We start from the raw sequence: 12380 nt of genomic DNA, 5'->3' as shown, positions 1-12380 counted from the left end.
AAATGACAAAGTGAAGCAAATTTCCAGCCCAAGAAAACCTGGAAGATTGACAGGAAAGGTCATTGCATCAGGCTGAGAGAGGAGCACAGTGCAGCACATAACAAACCAGCATGGACTGGACCCCAGGAAACCCGGAGCAGGCCTCAGGGGACTCAGTCACTGGCAGCTTTCCAGACTTGTCAACCCACAAATGCCAAAGAAATAGGGACATCTAATAATATATCCAAAGAAATAGGGACAACTAAGACAACTTAGAAGGTCAATAGGAAAAATCTGTGAGACCTGGGTGAGAGAGGAGCATGGTGCAGCCCCAGGGGCAGTGGTAGCAGCTGCTTCTGAAGCTGTTGGCCCATAGACAATGAGGGGATTGAGCACCTGATCAGAGGGGGATTGCAAGGATCTCTTTGCTGGTGCTAATGAAGGATTCTCTTGCTTTGCCCATGTTTGGATCTAGGCACATTCCAAGCCCTTTGACCCACTAATGTGGAAGCTGTTAAATCTTGTATTATCTTAGTTGTGTTTCCACAGTACTTGAAGTGTTTCTTTCTGGCTGCATGTAATATTTTCTCCTTGACACAGGAATTTGGCTATAATATTCCTAGGAATTTTCCTTTTACAATCTCTTTGAAAAGGTGATCAGTGGGCTTCCTCGACTTGTATTTTACCCTCTGGCTCCAGAGCATCAGGGCAGTTTTTCTTGATAATTTTTTGAAAGATGACTTCCACACTCTTTTTTTGATCATGGCTTTCATGATCAAATTATCTCTCCTACAGCTATTTTCAAGGTCAGTTGTTTTTCCAATGAAATATTTCACATTATTTTTTCCCATTCTTTTTTTAATATAATTTCTTGATTTCTCCTAGAGTCCTTAGCTTCTCTTTGCTTCATTCTGATTTTTAAGGAATTATTTTCTTCAGTCAACTTTTGGACCTCCTTTTCCATTTGGCTAATTCTGCTTTTTAAGGCATTTTTCTCCTCATTGACTTTTTGGATGTCTTTTACCATTTGGGATTGTCTATTTTCACGGCATTATTTTCTTCAGCATTCTTTTGGGTCTCCTTTATCAAGCTGTTGACTCATTTTTCGTGAGTTTCTTGCATCACTCTCATTTCTCTTTCCAATTTAGCAACTTCCACATTAATGGATCAAAGGGCTTGGAATGTGATATTCCAGAGGTCAAAAGAGCTAGGATTAAAACCAAGAATCACCTACCCAGAAAGTGTATAATTCTTCAGGGGGGGAAAATGGACATCCAGTGAAATAGAGAACTTTCAAGCATTCTTAAGAAAAGATCAGAGCTGAATAGAAATTTTGAATTTCAAATACAAGAATCAAGAGAAGTATGAAAAGGTAAACAAGAAAGAGAAAGCATAAGGAACTTACTGAAGTTGAACTGTTTACATTCCTACATGGAAAGATGATATTTGTAACTCATGAGACCTTTCTCAGTATTAGGGTAGTTGAAAGGAACATACATACATACATATATACACATACATATATGTTTATGTGTGTATGTATAGACATAGGGCACAGGGTGAGTTGAATATGAAGGGATGATATCTAAAAAATAAAAATTAAGAGGTAAGAGAGGAATATCCTGGGAGATGGAAAAAGGGAGAGGTAGAATGGGATAAATTGTATTATGTAAAAGAGTCAAGAAAAAGCTTTTATAGTGGAAGAAAAGAGGAGGAAGGCGAGAGGAGATGAGTGAACCTTACTCTCCTCGGATTTGGCTTAAGGAGTGAATAACATACACATGACTGGGTATGGAAATCTATCTTACCTTACAGGAAAATGGGGGGGGGGAGGGGAGAGGGAAAGAGAGGGGAGGATGATAGAAGGCAGGGCAGATTAGGGAAGGGGTTAATCAAAAGCAAACACTTTTGGGGAGGAACAGAGTTGAAAGAGAAATAAGAGAATAAATGAGGGTAGGATAGGATGGAAGGAAATATAATTAGTCTTTCACAACATGGCTATTATGGAAGTGTTTTGCATGACTTTACATGTATAATATATGTCAAATTGCTTGCCTTCTCAATGAGAATGGGAGGGAACAAGGGAGAGAATTTGGAACTCAAAAGTTTTAAAAATGAATTGAAAATTGTTTTTACATGCAATTGGGAAATAAGATATACAGGCAATGGGGTAAGGAGATCTATCTTGCCCTACAGGAAAATAGAAGGGGAAAGGAATAAGAGAAGGATAGAGGGTGATACAAGGGAGGGCAGACTGGGGGTTGGGGTAATCAAAATGCATGCTGTCTTAGGCTGGAAAGAGGAGAAATAGGGAGAACATTTGGAACTCAAAATATTGTGGAAGTGAATGTTGAAAACTTAAATAAATAACTGAAAAGAAAGAAAATGCAGGACCATAAAAATTTAGAACTTTATGATGAAATAAGATGTTAGTCTTGTCTTTATAAAGAATATTCTTTTTAAAATAAAAGTAAGACAGATAACTCCTTGTGTTATTTGTTATTGATCCTGTCACATCTATAAATGGCAGTTACCCTATGTTTTAATTTATAGAATAGAAACATTTGCTTCTTAAATGTACCTTCCACTTAAAATGGACCATGACTTAAACAATTTCACTGTTACAGTATTCAGTGAAAACCTTATTCCTCTTATCGTTTCTTTTATATATCAGTGAGGAAAGTATTCTGATCTGTGTTTCCAACTTTCACTGGTTTGTAGCTCTTTAGTTCAGGCTTGCTTTCTTGTCCTTATTTTTAAGCTATTGTTACTGAATTAATTATCCATCTAGGGAGGATTCAGTTAGTTCAAAGTGAAATATCTGAGTTAGCCATCAAGCGGCACTGTATTTAATTTTCAAGGCTTGCCTTTCCAAGTCACTCTAGAACAAGCCTTTGGGATAGTCTGCAGATATACAGACTGTAGTGTTCCCTACTGGCCACTGGAGGGCACTCAAACTTGCAAATACTTAGGTCATTGTTAACCCTCCTCCACTAACCAACTCACTTTGGCTCTCAAGAGCTGGGTTCAGAAAATACTTTTTAAAATTGACTTAGGAGATAAAATAATACTTTCGTACGATATTAAAACATGAAATCTGTGATTACAGTCCCCACCCCTTAGCAAAATTTGGCTTTCTCAGATAGCAGTCATTTTTCCCATGACACTCATAGATTTAAACAATTAGTATGATATGAACATATAGCCCATTCCAAATAGAATAAATTGAGAATGAAAACAGTCTTATGAAGACAAAATCACTATTAACTATCCTCCTCATCAGTTTTCTTTCTAGATATTCTGGGTAGATGAGGAAATCTTAGATGGTATACCTTTCTAGAGAGCATATCATAGGCTTATAAAATGCAATGGGAGAGAAATGTTTGCTGACCAGTCTCAAGCTCTTAGATAGAGGCTTCCTTGCAAAATGAGAATTTCTTCTCTCCATCTGTTGTAGAGCAGATTTCAAAGTTGTATAAAGTTCTCATCAGACTCTGTGTGCTAGTTGTGATATTGGTTTTTTTCTCCATTCTGTCCTCAGTCACTATGACTTCTCCAATTTTTCAAATGGAAATTCAAGAAAGGGAAAGTTCAAATAGTGTCTCTTTTATATTGTTGGGGTCACTTGTTTAAGAACAGTCTTTTTGACCTTGAAACCATCCCATTTCCTTTTCCCTCACTCTCACAAGGAAAGCTAGGGTAAACTCACCCTTAGTGAAAGGTCTCAGGACTCTCAGTGCTCTTAGTGGTTCCAATATATTGTTCCACAAGCAAACCCCCAAACGTGTCTTGATGATGACTTCTAAAAAGTTCCAGCTACCATTACCAATTACCTGTGTGTCTACTCTAACCAAACTTTGACCTGCATGAAAAAATGTTGACATTTACCTTCCCTGCTCTGAGAAAAACAGTAGATGAAATTTTTGCTTGGTTGGTTCTGAGTTTGAAAGATTTTTATAATCAGGTAATACAAGGGAAGTCAGAAAGTTCATAGAGTTCAATTTAGCTAATCATAGTCTACTATCAACTCATGCAGAGGAAGTGAGTCTGGCTATTTATTAGTTTTTCTATTCTCTTGATCGATTCCTTCCTTCTACTAGATCTTAGTTTCAGGGTCAGCTTCCTTTTTGCCTAGGCTAGATGACATGTCTCTTTCTATAAGTTAGTTACTTACTAAAATGTCAGGAACTGTGCTAAACTCAAGAAATACAAAAAATAATAATTAAAAAAACCAGTCTCAGCCTTCGAAAGCCTTACGTTCTCTTTGGACTAGCAATATAGGCAGAAGAAGTTATATCAAATGTACATGTATATCAAATTGTTTCCAATTCTTAGTCACTACAAAAAAAAGCTGATATAAATATAATTGTACAAATAGGTTCTTTCCCTTTTTTAAAAAATCTCTTTCAGCTACAGACCTAGTAGTGGTATTGCTGGATCAAAAGGTATACACAGTTTTATAGCCCTTTAGTCATAGATTCAGATTGCTCTCCAAAATAGTTGGATCAATTCACAACTTCACCAACAATGCATTAGTGTCCCAGTTTTCCCACATCCTCTCTAACATTTGTTATTTTCCTTTTTTTTTTATATTAGTCAATCTGATACGTATGAGGTGGCATCTCAGTTGTTTTAATTTGCATTTTTCTAATCAATAGTAATTTAGAGCATTTTGATATGACAAATAGCTTTGATTTCTTCATCCAAAAACTATTCATGTCCTTTGACCATTTATCAATTGGGGAATGATTTGTATTATAAATCTGACTCAGTTTTCTGTATATTTGAGAAATGAGACCTTTATCAGAGATACTTAATGTAAAATCCCCAACAATTTTGTTTTTCTTCTAATTTTGGTTGCATTTGTTTTGTTTGTGCAAAACCTTTTTAATTATATATAATCAAACATCCATTTTACATTTTATGATGCTCTCTATCTCTTGTCTGGTCACATGTTCTTCCCTTATCCGTAGATCTAACAGGTAAACTATTCCATGTTCTTCTAATTTGCTTATGGTATGACCTTTTTGTGTAAACCATGTACCTATTTTGACCTTTTCTTTGTATATGGTATGAGATGTTGGTCCAATACCTAGTTTCTGTCATGCTGTTTTCAAGTTTTCTCAGAAATTTCTGTTAAATGTTTTTGTCCCCAAAGCTTAGATCTTTGGGTTTATCAACCATTAAATTTCTATGGTCATTTACTATAAAGTATTGTGTACCTAATCCATTTCACTGATCCCCCACTCTGTTTCTTAGCTAGTTTCTTAGCAAATTGTTTTGAAAATTGCTGTTTTATAATACAGTTTGAAATCTGGTAAGTCTAAGCTACCTTCCTTCATTTTTTCATTGATTCCTTTGATATCCTTGGCCTTTAGTTCTTCCAGATGAATTTTGTCATGATTTATTTCTAGCTCTATAAAATAATTTTTGGTAGTTTGATTGTATAGCCTTGAATAAGTAAATTAATTTAGGTAAAAATTGTCATTTTATTATGCTGACTCAACCTATCCATGAACAATTACTATTTTTCCATTCATTTAGATGTGATTTTATTTGTGTGAGTTTTTTGTAATTGTATTCATATAGTTCTTGGATTTTTCTTCTCAGGTAGATTCCCAAGCATTTTATATTTTCTACAATTATTTTAAATGGAATTTCTCTTTCTATCTCATGCTGCTGAACTTTCTGGGTTATAGATGGAAAAGGTGATGATTTATATGGGCTTAGTATTTTTCCTGCAACTTTGCTAGAGTTACCAATTATTTCAATTAATTTATTAGTTGATTCTCTAGGATTCTCTAAGTATACCATCATGCAAAGAGTGATAGTTTTGTTTCTTTATTGCTTATTCTAACTCTTTCAATTTCTTTTTCTTTCCATTACTATAACTAGCATTTATACTATAATATTCAACAATAATTATGATAATGGGCATCCTTGCTTCATCTCTGATTTTATGAAGAAGGTTTCTAGATTATTCCCATTATAGATAATGCTTGCTAATGGTTTTTGGTGGGATTACTTATCATTTTAAGGAAAAGCTCCATTTATTCATATGCTTTCTAGTGTTTTAATAGGAGTGAGTGTTCTACATAGTTATTTGCATATTCTCACCCCTCATTAGCTCCTTGAGAGCAAGGACTTTTTTGCATTCCTTTATATATCTAGCACATAGCATAGTGCCTATCATAATATTCAGTTAATAAATTCTAATTATCTGACTGACTTTCTCTGACATTTAAAGGTCTTCACAATCTGCTTCTGTTGAGATGATCATATGATAACACATAGTTGTGTTACTGATATGGTCACTTATGTTGATAGTTGTCCTAATACTGAATCAGTCTTACATTCTTCATGTAAACCCCATAATGCATGGTTCATAATGCATGATCTTGGCAATATATTGCTATAATTTCCTCACTAGTATTTTACCTGAATTTTTGTATTAATATTCATTAGGGAAATCATAGATTCCCTTCTCTGTTTTTGCTCTTCCTAGTTTAGGCATCAGCACCTCATTTCTGTCATGAAAGGAATTGGGTAGGTAAGTTGTGGCATATATATTAATGTGCTATAAGAAAAGATGAACAGGACAATTTCAGAAAAACCTGGAAAGACTTACATGAAGTGATACAGAGTAAAGTGAGTGGAACCAGGAGAACCAGTAAGCAGTAACAACATTATTGTATGATGAACAACTTTAAATAACTTAGGTATTCTCAGAAATACAATGATCCAAAACAATTCCAAAGGATGAAAAAGTTTCCTGCCTCCAGAAAGAACTGATAGCATCTGAATATAGAACATAATATACTTTTTCAATTCTTCCTTCCTCCTTTCCTTTCTTTTTTCTTTCATTTCTTTCTTTTTTCTTCCTTTCATTCTGTTGTGTTTCAGTTTTCTTCTACAAAATGACCAATATGGAAATGTTTTACATAATTGCACATGTATAACCTATATCAGATTGCTTACCATACAAGCAAGAGGGGAAGGGAGGAAGGGAGAAATATAATTTGGAACTCAAAACTTTAAAAATGGTTAAGAATTGTTTTGATGTATAGTTGGGGAAGATAAAATACTAAAAATGAAAAATATAATAAAATTCTATTCACTCCCCCCCAAAAAAAGTACATACAAAGTAAATATAGTATTCCTTGAAGATATGACACTATCAAGTAAGGGGCACCAGGCCTAAGTTAAAAGTCTTCCCAGAAATGTGAAGTGAGTCCTTTTTAATCATATTTGATTTTTTTAATTACATGTAAAGATAATTTTTAACATTGATTAAATTTTGAATTCCAAATTTTCTCCCTTCTACCCTAAGACAGTAAGCAATTTGATATAGGTTATATATATATACATATAGATAGATAGATAGATAGATAGATAGATAGATAGATAGATAGATATATAGATATAGATAGATATAGATATAGATATATAGATATATAGATATGTATATATATGTATATATATGTATGTATGTATGTATTCTATCATGTAAAACCTAATTCCACATTGTCATATTGTGAAAGAAGAAACAGTTTGCAAAACAATTGCAGTTTGCAAGAGAAAAAAAGAAAAAAATAAAGGGAAAGGAGAATGCTTTAATCTGCATGTAGAATGCATTAGTTTTTTCTCTGGAAGTGGATAGCATTTTTCATCATGATTCTTAGAATTGTCTATGATCATTGTATTGCTGAGAAGAGCTAAGTCAATCATAGTTGATCATTACACAATGTTGTAATGTTACTGTATACAGTGTTCTCTAGGTTCTGCTTATTTCACTTTGCATCAGTTTGTGTAAATCTTTCCAGATTTTTCTGAAATCTGCCTGCTCATCATTTCTTATACCACAATAGTACTCTATTACATTCATATACCATTACTTTTTCAGCCATTTACCCAACTGATGCCTATCCTCTCAACTTCTAATTCTTTGCCACCACAAAAAGAGTTGTTATAATTATTTTTTGTATACTTAGGTCCTTTTCTCTTCTTTATAATCTCTTTGATATATAGACCTAGTAGTGGTATTGCTAAATCAAAGGGTATCCACAGTTTGATTACCCTTTGGTCATAGTTCCAAATTGCTCTCCAGAATGATTGGATCGGTTTGCAATTCCACCAACAATGCATTAGTGTTCCAATTTTTCCAAATCCTCTCCAACATTTAACATTTTCCTTTGGAAATGATTCTTGAAGGAATCCAGTAATTCAAGAATCATAGATAAGAAGGGAAATCACTCCAGTTATAGAGAAGAGCAAATGACAAGTTGAAAACATGGGAGATGGAGCAATATGTGTGAGGAACAGCAAATCAGTATGGTTTAACTGTAGATTTCATGGAAGAGAATAATGTGTAACATAACTATAACGATAAGAAGGGACCAGATTGTGAAGAGCTTTAAATGTCAGAGAAAGTCAAATTTAAATTTTTAAATTAAATTTTAAATTTTGTTTACTGAATACTATGTATGCTATGGGCTAGAATACAAACAAAGGCAAAAACATTCCCTGCTCTCAAGGAATTAATGAGAGTGACAATATGCAAACAACTATGTATAGATAAGGGATAAATTAAAGATAATCAACAGAAGGAAGGCAACAGCATTAAAAGGGAACTAGAAAAGCTTCCTGCTGAAGATAAGACTTCTCCTAACTCTTGGAGGTGAGTAATTGGAAAACTTGTAATATAATAAGCCCATTTTAGGAAGAAGGGACTTCCAACCAAGGGGGACAGTAAGTGAAATGTTCCATTTTGGGAGATGGAATGTCTGGTAAATGGAACAGCAAGGAGGCAAGTGTCACTGGATTGCAGAGTTCTTGGAGGCGGTGGGAAAAAAGGGTTAAAAAAACTGGAAAAGTAAGAACAAGCCAATCAGAGGATTTTATATTTGAACCAGGAGACAACAAGCAGAGGGGTTTATATATGATCATGGAAGTAATTGGAAACCACTACATTTCACTGAGTGGAAAATAGGAGAATGACATGATGATCATTTTGTTAACAGTGTGAAAGAGGGATTCAAGTAAGAAAAGATAAGGGTTTCAACTAGAAGATTATTGTAATAGTCTAGACAAGATATCTTGGGGGCCTAAATTAGGTCAAAGGCTATGTAAATGGAAGTAATGGTATATAAACAATAAGTAATGGGGGAATATAAATGAAAACTATTGGCAACTAAGTGGGTATGTGGAGAGAGAGCAAAGAGACAAATATGAAGCTACAGTTTTGAATTTTGATAATGGTATACTTGACCAGGATGAGAATAAAGGGTTTAGGGGAGAAATATATGACTTCTGTTTTGAACATGGCAAGCTGAAGATGCCTTCAGGATATCTAGTTTGAAATGTCCAATGTTCAAATTTTATAAAAAAATGAATGTTAAAATATTATCTTTACATGTAATTGCCCTTCTCCATAAGGGTATAGCCTCCTAATACAAACTAATATTTGGGAAGGGATGACCTACTGTTTGCAGCTTCTTTCCTTTTGATTTCTTGAAAGGGAGATGGCATCTTCCCCTTTTTCTAGGCAGCCAACATAGGCTATCTGATACTTATTCTAACAGTTCTGTGGCAACAGCAGCAGTTGACATGACCAAGGAGAGAGCAATGGAGAGGGAAAGAAAGAGACTGTGAGAAAGAAAATGGTCCACTTGGTTTTAATCAAACTCTACTCAGTAAAAGTGAAATATAAAATAGCTATCAAGAAGCCCTGATGCAAATGCCCAGGAAGGCTTGCACATTAAGCACTCAGCTGTTTGATATCATTATATGATTCCTTATTGCTCTGGAGTTCCCTTGCTATGTGGAAATAAAACTCTTTCTTTCCCTAAAATAAAAATTTTACAGACAAGTTAGGAAAGGCATTAGATTTAGCAGTTAGATCATTTGTAACTTTGGAGACAGTAGTTTTAGTTCAATAATGGCATTAGAAGCCAGGTGACAGAGGCTATAGAAGATAATGAGAGGGGAAGAAATGAAAAGAAAATGATCATATATTGCTTTTCATAAAGTCTAACTGGGAAGAGAAGAAGAGAAATTAAATGACAGCAAATTACAACAGGATCTACCGAAGATTGTTGTTCTTTTTTTTCTTTCTTCCTTCCTTCTTTCTCCCCATCCTGTTTCTTTCTTGGATGATGGATACTTGTGCATGTTTGTAGTCAATAGGGAATAAATCAGTAGATTACAGAGAGTGAAAATTAGAGCAATGGAGAAGAGGATTGTGGTCAATACGATCTGATAGAGAAGATGGGGAGGGTATCACAGATTGACTTTGGTGCAGAGAAAAGCTGCCTCTTCATCAGAGTCTGGAGAACAAAATGAGATAATGAAGGGTGTTATTAACTGGATGTGAGATGATGAGAATAGAAGAGAGGGCTCATATCAAATGGGCATTTTCAGTGAAATATGAGATAAGGTCCTGATCTGAGAAAGTGGAGGAAGGGATACTGGGAGAGGATTGAGGATAATTGCTGGAAACAAAATAGAGCATTAATTTGGAAAGCATAGAAGTATTGCTTTGCTACAGTGGAGGCCTAATTGAGATTAGATCAAATAAATTTATAGTGGAACTAGTCACATGGTTTTGTGACTTCCTCAAGCCCCATTCATTAGCATGAATGCAAAGGTTTTGGATGATGAGTATAATCTAGGATTGACACCTAAAAAGGCATGATATTTTAAGTCTCCCCAGAGAGTTTTGGACTATCAAGGAAGAACAGAGAGGTGGATATGATAGAAAACACAATGGCTGTCTTCATTCAGGGAATCAGAAAACTAAGGGGAATTAATAGCTCAAAATCAATTCTGTACTCAGAAACAATTAACTGATGCCTTTTCTGATTTGTAACATAATGATGTTACAAAGATGAGGAAGCCTATTTCACCGAGCCCTAAGAGGAATACCCTAAGAACAATGGATAGAGATTTTTGGGAAGCTGATTTAGGGTCATATCAGGAAAAAAAAATTAGAAGTGTGAATGGCAAAATGTCCTAAATCACTAACAATAGAGAAATGGACATTAAAAAGAACTCTGAAGTTCTACCTCACCTTCAGTCAGCTAATATGCACTTATTTGATGCCTATTATGTCCTAGGCTCTTTGCTGAACTTCAAAAACACAGAGAAAGACAAAAAATAGCTCCATAGTGCCATTGGATTGTCAAAGTGAACCAAAAAATAAAAATAAAATGGCAAATGCTGGAAGGCCCATGGGAAAGCAGATATCCCAAAGTATTGTTGGTGGAGCCATTCTGGAAAGCAATTTGGAATCATGCCAAAAAGTTTTTAAATGTGCATACCTTTTAACTCATTGGTATCACTTGCAGATCTATACTCCAAAGAGATCAAAGAAAGAGAAAAAGGGCATGTCAGTAAATACATAGATAGAATAAAAGTACAGCTAGATGACCACTTACTTGTCAATTATGTTATATTGGGGATTCCTTTAATGTATTGTTTACAATAAATGACCAGTCTTCCATAATCTCTTAATTAATGTTGAAAAAAATTGTTTTTGTTTAATCAAAACTCACTTCTGAAGTAGGAAAAGATTCTTCACATAAGAGTTGTTAACCTTAGATTGTGAGGTCCTTGAGAGCAGGGACTATATTTTGCCTTTATTTTTATCACCAACATTTAGCAAAGTGTCTGGCACCCAATAGGTACTTAATAACTTCTTACCAACTATTCTCCTTCTCTGAGTAATCAAGAGATTCTGAGCAATCTTTCAACTCAAGTCAAAAAGCATTTATAATCACTCTTACGTCAGACACTTTCAATTGCTTTATTCCTACAGTCCTATCTTGGTATTTATTTTCTTAAATAACAAATAATGGAATTTTGTTTCCTTCTTGTAATTAACCATAATATAAAAGTGAGAATAGCTACCTAACAAGTAATCCACTGTGCTTAATTAAACTTTGTTAGAATCATAGAAGAGTGAAAGAAAAATGGGGTGCCATCTCAACTGGAATAACAACGGAGGTTGCATTTTGGGGGAGAATCTTTTAATAAAAAAACCATAAAAGAAAAAAAATTCCCAACTTTTCAAGGCTTACACCTTGCCAGTAATTTGAGTGTCATTTTTATGGGGTCTAATTCCCTGCTGGGCATTTATTGAAAAACTTGGAACTGATGTACTGAGTACTCCATTTCAAATTTCGCTGCTTCATTGTTAGGAAAGTTCAAATATTCCTCTCCAGTCAGAGGGAGAGATTAGAGATGATTTTGGGAGTAAGGAAGAAACTAGAGAGTAAAAAAAGAAATTCAGGAGGGATGGAAAGACAGATGACTTTTCCCCCCTAAGGAAATTGTTGATAGCTAGATTTTATCACTCTCTTCTTCAACCCAAAACAAGTTCTTCAGTCAATAGAAGAATCAGC

This window comes from Notamacropus eugenii, chromosome 4, assembly GCF_028372415.1.
Source record: "Notamacropus eugenii isolate mMacEug1 chromosome 4, mMacEug1.pri_v2, whole genome shotgun sequence".
Taxonomy (NCBI): Eukaryota; Metazoa; Chordata; class Mammalia; order Diprotodontia; family Macropodidae; genus Notamacropus; species Notamacropus eugenii.
Note: the sequence above shows the minus strand (reverse complement) of the source record.